The 7,736-nt window shown below is 40.4% G+C and overlaps 1 non-coding gene and 1 pseudogene across 1 annotated transcript; both read right to left on the bottom strand.

Moving 5' to 3' along the window:
- Positions 1-832: 832 nt before the first annotated feature.
- On the bottom strand, positions 833-971 carry LOC122660677. The gene has a single exon (XR_006332778.1). It is a non-coding gene; the product is annotated as a small nucleolar RNA Z247 (small nucleolar RNA).
- A 2,099-nt stretch (positions 972-3,070) lies between these two features.
- On the bottom strand, positions 3,071-6,012 carry LOC122659550 (annotated as a pseudogene).
- Between the last annotated feature and the right edge of the window lie 1,724 nt (positions 6,013-7,736).

A 7,736-nucleotide genomic window follows, 5' to 3' on the forward strand; every position in this document is an offset into this window, starting at 1 on the left:
ATGAGAGGTAACAGGGGTTGGACCCCAAACATCACAGCGTAAAAGTTCAAGTGCAGTAGTACGAACAGAAGGAGAAGAAACAAGAGACAGTCTGTGACTTTTAGAACAATTACATGCCTTACAAGAAGAGAGCAAAGAACCAGTAAGAGGCAAAGAAAATGCATTAACAACATGCTTGACAGTCTTAGAAGAGGGATGTCCAAGTCTAGAATGCTATCCATCAAGTCTAGAAGTTGTTATAGACAATCCTTGCCCATTGCCTACTATAATTTTTATGGGCCACAAAAGGGAGCACTAAGAGCAAGATTGCTCACATTTGCAGTTAAATGGTTATTAGAACCAGAATCTAACAGCCAAGTAGTAGAAGCACAAGAAGAATAACAAAGATTGTTACCAAGAAAGGCATGATTATAATGCTGAGGATAAAGTGAAGCAAAGTGTCCTTCATTCCCACAAATTTAACAAGAGGAACGAGCAGAGGAATTGGAAAATCCAGAAGTAGCACCAGACTGACCAGATTGAGGAGATCCAGATTTACCAGCAAAGCGCAAGCAGATTTGATCTTGATAACGAGAACCAGCAGTGGAATCTTGATAGTGATTCTAATCTTCATAGCGTGGATTCTGCTGATTATCAGAAGATCGAGTGGTAGACTGGCCATTGTAGCGCTGATAAGAGCGACGATTGCCCCGGGATCGATGAAACCGAGAAGCAACATAGCGTTTGTTGCTCTGAAACAGAACATTCTTGGAAGAGTCATTCTGTCCGGCTGTCGCCATATTCGCCGTGGAAACAGAAGAAAGAAAGTCATCAGACACAGATTGTAGAAAGTTCTCATGACTAAGCAACAGATCCGTTAGATCTACAAAGGAGACTGGCTCAGCGCGTAGAAGAATGGAGGTGGCAAAATCATAGTAATCAGATCCCAAGACACGAAGGGTATTCAACACCAGATCTTCATCACTGATAGGTTGATTGATGGCAACAAGCGCGTCAGCAACAGAGCAAAGCTTAAGAAGGTAAGCACCAACAGAATTAGATCCCTTCTGCAAACGAAAGAGGTGTTCTTTTTCGATCCAGAACCCTAGTACGAGACGACGGTGCGTATATCCGAGCAAGAGTCTACCAGGCGTGATGAGAAGTTGGAGAACCAACAACATGAGATACAACGGCCTCAGATAGAGAGGAGATGATCTATCTCAAGATGAGCTGATCCTGCCAATCCCAGAGCCCAGAGAGAGAGGATCCATTGGAGGATTCAATTGTCGGACGAGGATAACTGTCGTCAACGAAACCAAGCAGATCATAGCCTTTGAGAAGGGGCACAAACTGTGCATGCCAAAGAAGATAATTCGTAGAAGACAACTTCAGAGGAAGATGTGGAGAGGCATTGAGAGTCACTAGAGAAGAGACATCACAAGCGGAGTTTACTGTGAAAGGAGAAGAGGCTGCCATGAATGAACAAGATAGATTCAACTTGGGTTCAACTATTGACTTCCAAGCAATGGTTGATTCCTGCTCTTTGATTAGGATACCCCTTTCAGGGAAGTTTTTTTACTTGGTCAAATAACAAAAGAAGAGGTAATGTTGTTGCTATGCTTGATAGAAGTTCTTCCTGCTCTTTGATTAGGATACCCCTTTCAAGGAAGTTTTTTTACTTAGTCAAATAACAGAAGAAGAGGTAATGTTGTTGCTATGCTTGATAGAAGTTCTTGCAATGATAGTTAATTGGTTATCTTTCTTCCAGGGAAATGCCCAACAGGTTCTGCAACGGATAGCCTCAAGCCATGCTCCCTGGTTGATCCAGTTTGACGCTATTCTCAAACCAAAAAATTGTCCATTTCATTTTCACAAGTTCTATATGGAGCACTTGGATTTTTTGCAAGTGGTCTCTTATGCGTGGCAGGAAGAGACGTAGGGAAATCCTATTTTCTGCTTGACCCGAAAATTTAAGCACCTAAAACCACTCCTTCGCTCTTGGGTGAGATCGACGTTTCCAAATTTTGAAACAGCTCTTGATGAAACAAAAAAATGTTTGGATGATATGCATAAAAGAATTGAAAGGGAGGGTTTGAATGATCGCTTGTTTAGCATGGAGGCAGATACGAAAAAAACCTATGTGAAGGTTCTAGAAAATCATGAAAAGCTGTGGGTAGAAAAATTGCGCATCAGGTAAATAACTACAGGAGATAGAAATTCTAAGTTTTTCCACCTCTCAAAATAAATGAGGGTGAAAATGCCATTAGATCTTTAAAGGAGGAGGATGGTTCGATTATCTCTAACCAGCCTCAGATTGCTTCTCATGTGGTGAGTTTTTAGGAGAATTTTCACAAAGCCTTTCCCTTGTTTGTTCACAATGAGATTCTTGATTGTATTCCCAAAGTGATGGATGAAGTGGATTCTTTGGGTTTGGATGCTATTCCATCTAATGATGAAATTAAAAGTGCGGTTTGGGATTTAGCACTGATGGCTCCCCTGGCCCTGATGGCTTCCCATGAGCTCTTTTTCAAAAAGTGTTGGGAGATTGTGTCTGATGACTTCTACAAGGCTATTAAAATTTTCTTCATCTCGGGTTCCCTTTCCTCGAGAGGTGAATAGTTGTTTCACCCATCATGACCAATAATTTCAACTGCATCGGACTTGCATTGTGGCAGAAAAATATGTATATATATGGTCAATAAATAAAGTTGAGAAGGGAAAAACAGAAAATGTGATTTATTCTTAATAAGAATGGATTACAATCTATGATGGGGAGAAGATAAAAAAGAACTAGAGGAAGAGTGCAATGAGATGTCTCTCTCGTGTACCCAGATAGATGCCGAGAATACAAGACCCAAATCACCCAATAATGTAATTACAGAGAAGTAGAAGACAGACATAAAGAACTGAAATTAAGAAAAAAAATAAAGGAAATCACCCAATACAATCATACCATTAAAAAAAAAAAAAAAAAAATATTACAAAAAGAGAAAAGTACAGAGACCAATGGAGTGAGGTGAGAGTACATAGAACAGAGCAAGGAATGAATCAAAGAAACTTGAATTTCCTCATGCAACGATGCTCACAAGCCTCACAGAGAAGGTTGAATTTCCTCTTCCATGACCTTGTAGCCTTCCCACCACTCTCCCCTCTCGATGACAAGTAACCTGTCCGTGTTTCGAATGTGGAGAGGATCCTTCTTTAACCTCGGACAGTTTCTCACTTCCACATATCCTATAAGGGGGCAATGCAAGGTGTGGTTGCTGCACAAGTCATGTAATGCTGGTAGGTCAATTAGCCATAAACTCTTCATTCTTGGGAACCGTGAGATGACTCCATGGATAATACTATTCTGCTCTCCCAACTCCGGCCCAACTTCTTCTTCTTCTTCTTCTGCTTCAATTATTACTTCCATTCTCTCACAATTCCTAACTTCAAGTCTCTCCAAGTTGTTGAACAGGCATGGCATTCCCTTGGCGAAGATCATCCTCAAGCTCTCGCATTGCTCAATTATTATCCACCACAATTGACTAATTCAATTTTGAGGTTCGAGACTGGTACGACATACACTCTTCAATTTAGGCAATCTCGATAGGCGGAAAATGCAATAGGAATCTTGGTGGTAGACGTCCACTCCATCCAACACCACCTCCAAGTCTTCACAGTTAATTATTTCAGTTCTTACAGCACCAATGCGCACACATGTCACACCCAGGCAATCATGAATAAATAAGGACTGTAAATTTTGGGATTCATTGAGAGGTTGGAGAGCGTCTTGTTTTAAGACATAACAAATTTTCAATTCCAAGCCCATAATCTTGTTGGCCAAAGGTTTGAACCAATCAGAAATAATGATACCTTGGAAGGAAATGGAAAGAGATGTTAAATAGGTCAACTGCGACAACTCCCCCACATCAATGATGGGGTGAGAGTAAGTGGGGGTAGACCCACTACTCCCATCTCCTTCTTCATCTTCACCACTCACCCACCAATCTATTTTTGATGCTCCAAGCAATCTCAATTCCTCCAACTTGTGCAAACGAGAAATTACCCCCACCGGAATAAAAACTTTCGAATGTGTCACATCCAAGTATCTTAAATTACTTACATCTCCTACGGATTCAGATCCGATGATTTGCTGGTCTAACATCAAACAAGAATATAAATCCAAAACTTGGAGTCGTCGGAGCATTCCCAGGGGAGGCAATGATCTCAACCTGTACACCACAGTAGCCTAAGTACCCGAAGATTAACCAAACATGACAAGGAATCTGGGAGATATACCAAATTCTCCGAGTTAGAAAGATCAAGTACACTAAGATGATCCATGTGTTGCAAGAAATTTATTTGGGGAATAGCAGAGAGGATCCTATTGTTCCTGAATAACAAAGTGGTTAGTTTTGGGCATGTCCCTCCCAACTGCGGCAACTTCCTTATTTCGGTTTCTATTAATGAAATCCTTGTTGCATCTACCCACTCATGAGCCTGTGGTGCATCTTTAACTGATTCACCAGTCCTAATCAAGAACTTGGGGATACTGCTACCAGACTCTGAAGATGTATTCCAAATTGCCAACTCTCTCATCATATCGTGCAATCTCACACACCCATACTCTCCATCTTCCAACATACAGGCAATTTTCAAGCTCTCAATTAGATCCTCACCTTTATTCCTAGCAGCTTTGAAACTCCCCAATTTATCTGCTAATCCCTCTCCAACGCAATAATCTAACACTTGGGTTTCCCCTCTCGCAGAGTAAATAGAGTACAAAGGGAAAAATGCGTTTCCCCCTATGTTGTAGTCTTCAGGGAAACAGGCACAATAAAGAAATAGACTCCTAAGCATATCATTCTCCAAACTATCAAAACTGAATTTCAAAGGAACAAATACTTCATCTTTCATACCTCGGAGATCTATTGCTGATTGCTTCATTTCCCTTACCGCATTCTCCCACACTCCAACTCCACGTCGATTTGCCATTGCGCGAGCTACGGTGACAATTGCGAGAGGAAGACCCTTGCACCTTCCAACGATTTCTCAAGCGAATCGCTTTATCTCATCGTTAGCAACATGTTCCCCAGCTACTTTCACTAACAGCTCCCACGACTCGGATTCAGATAATGGCTGCACTTTTATTGTTCTACTTGCACCCATATCAGTGCAAGTATCTTGACTCCGACTGATCACAAGAATTTTGCTTCCTTTGTTGTTTGGAGGCCGAGGGATTCCAACATCATCTAGCTTTAATTTGCACCACACATCATCTAAAATTAGAAGAAATTTCTTCTTCCTTAAGGCGTCCAACAGCTTCTCATTTGCATCAGCCTCAATATCTTTATCATTTGATATAAGTAATCCGAGGTGCTTACCGATGCTGGTTTGGATACTTCGTATGTTGGGAGTGGCAGACACTGTGACCATTATCACGGTGTCAAAACAAGAATTCTCTTTGAAGTAATTGTTTACTTGTTTGGCGAGAGTGGTTTTACCCACTCCCCCCATGCCATATACTCCAATGGTGCCAATTTCTGGATCATCTATGTAATCGAGCATTTGCTTCAGTATGAGTTGAGTTGATGGCTGATCCTCGATTATTGGTTCGGTTTGCATCTCTATCACTTTCTTTAGAGAAGGCTGCCTTGCCACAGCAAATTGTTCGTTGCACTTGTCATTCGCCTTTTGCTCGAGTGTGAAACACTTCTTGCTAAATTTGTAGCGTGACCAGCAATTCACACACCAACCCCCTGCACACAACATGCCTTGATTATACTCCCTTTCTATGACTTTGGCTTCCTCTTCGATTTCATCGACCTCCTCGAACCAATTGTTTGCTACGGCAGTCTTCACTTGTCCAGCATTTTCTTCTGCTTTTAGACTGATTTCCACATCCTTCCTCTTTGCCGTTAGTTTTTGAACTGCAGTTTTAAAGCCATTGACATTGTCATTGGACCTTATCAAGTATTTTATCTGTCGACCAAGGGGAGCTATCAGATATGTGTCAATAACACTTACGAATGGCCCAACGAAATCCATGAGAAAGAGGATGGAAAAATAGAAAAAGGATAATACAGAGCAAATGGGAATAAAGATTTGATGAAGATGAAGGAGAATTGAAAGTTTACGTAGATCAAACTGAGAGAAGGAGTCGATGGAAAGGGCAGCAAGAAAAAAAAATAGTTAGTAGCTAGAATGAACCAAATTGAAGATGATGAGAGTGAAGACACAAGAGTTGAGAGTTGAGAGTTGAGAGTTGAGATTTGAGACTGGATAATTGAGGCTTGAGAGAGGCCCTATAAATAGCTAATTAGGAGGACATGATGATTTTCATTGTAACATTATAAAAATGCCATACCAAGTTACCATGTCAGAATCGTACCAAAAAAGAACAAAGAAAAAGAAAAGGTTACAAAAAGCTCGTGTCATCGTAATCTAACACAGCTTTCCAACCCAATTACATCTATACTACAAAAAAAACAAAAACCCCATTACATTAAAGTTTTGTATAATTGGCATCTCTGTGACAACTTTAACAAAAAACCATTCCAATGTTTCCACGTTGCACCAAAAAAACAAAAAAATGTTACCACGTCCCAAAAGCTCCTTTTCCAATCATATGCAAAGACTATTATCTTGGAAGTCCATTCGCCAATGGGATAGGGGACATCTTATCTTTTCCTTTGCTTTTTTGGAAAAGTAGAATGGGCAGCTTTTCTTTTAAACAGCAGGCTTTCGTTGCTCTTTTCTTTTTTCTTTCTCTTTTTCTAGGCAAGACACACAAACAAAGAATCGTTATCCTCTCCTCTTACGGCACGGTGCTGTAACGCATCATACGGCAGATACAGAAGTCTTGTGCACCATGTGAGACCCACTGTGCCACATGACATCTGCAGCGCCACACGATGCATTACAGCACCGTGCTGTAACAGGAGAGGATAAAATTCCACAAACAAAGGTCCTCAGTATTTCCTTGTCCAATGTCTTTTAAAGAGAACAAGATTTTCTGAACGATCATGTCTCCTTCATGGTTCTAAGTACCGGTATCGTATCGTCCATATCGGGTGATACATATCGATTTTACTAGTCGTCGATATCAATACCGTATCAATAGCATAGTACGGATAAGGGGTAAAATGATCAAAAACTCGTTTTTTAAGAAAATTTAGGGGTATTTTTATCCGATACAGCCAATCTAGGCTGACACTCGATATCGTATCGGTTTTATGGGTCGCCGATACCCTTCCGATACCGTGCACTAAAACCATGGTCTCCTTGCTCACAAGTTAATTTTAGGGGAAAATATAGGGACACCCCCTCAACTATGACCCGTTTTCATGTACACCCTTTTATCTTCAAAACCTTTTGAGTTACTTCACAGTTAACTCATTGTTACCTTTTTTTTTTTTTTTTGGTGGAACTCACCGTTACCTAGCTAACACAGTTAACTCATTGTTACCTTTTTTTTTTTTTCTTCAGTGGAACTCACCGTTACCTAGCTAACAGAAAACATAGATTTATTAAAATACCTTTTATACTTTAATATATTATAAAAAAAGACAAAACTATCCCAAGTCCTCCAACCCTTCCAGTTACCCCATTTCCCAAATCTCTCGTGAACCATATTCATTTTTCCATCGGTTAACTTTCTAGTTTTGAGGATAAATCTCCATTTCAAAAGTAGAAAACACACTAATAAACAATTTATCTTAACTTCTAAATTAGGCCTTGACATAGTTGTCATGGCGTCTAGGCGATCTTAG

This window comes from Telopea speciosissima, chromosome 4 (assembly GCF_018873765.1).
Source record: "Telopea speciosissima isolate NSW1024214 ecotype Mountain lineage chromosome 4, Tspe_v1, whole genome shotgun sequence".
NCBI lineage: Eukaryota > Viridiplantae > Streptophyta > Magnoliopsida > Proteales > Proteaceae > Telopea > Telopea speciosissima.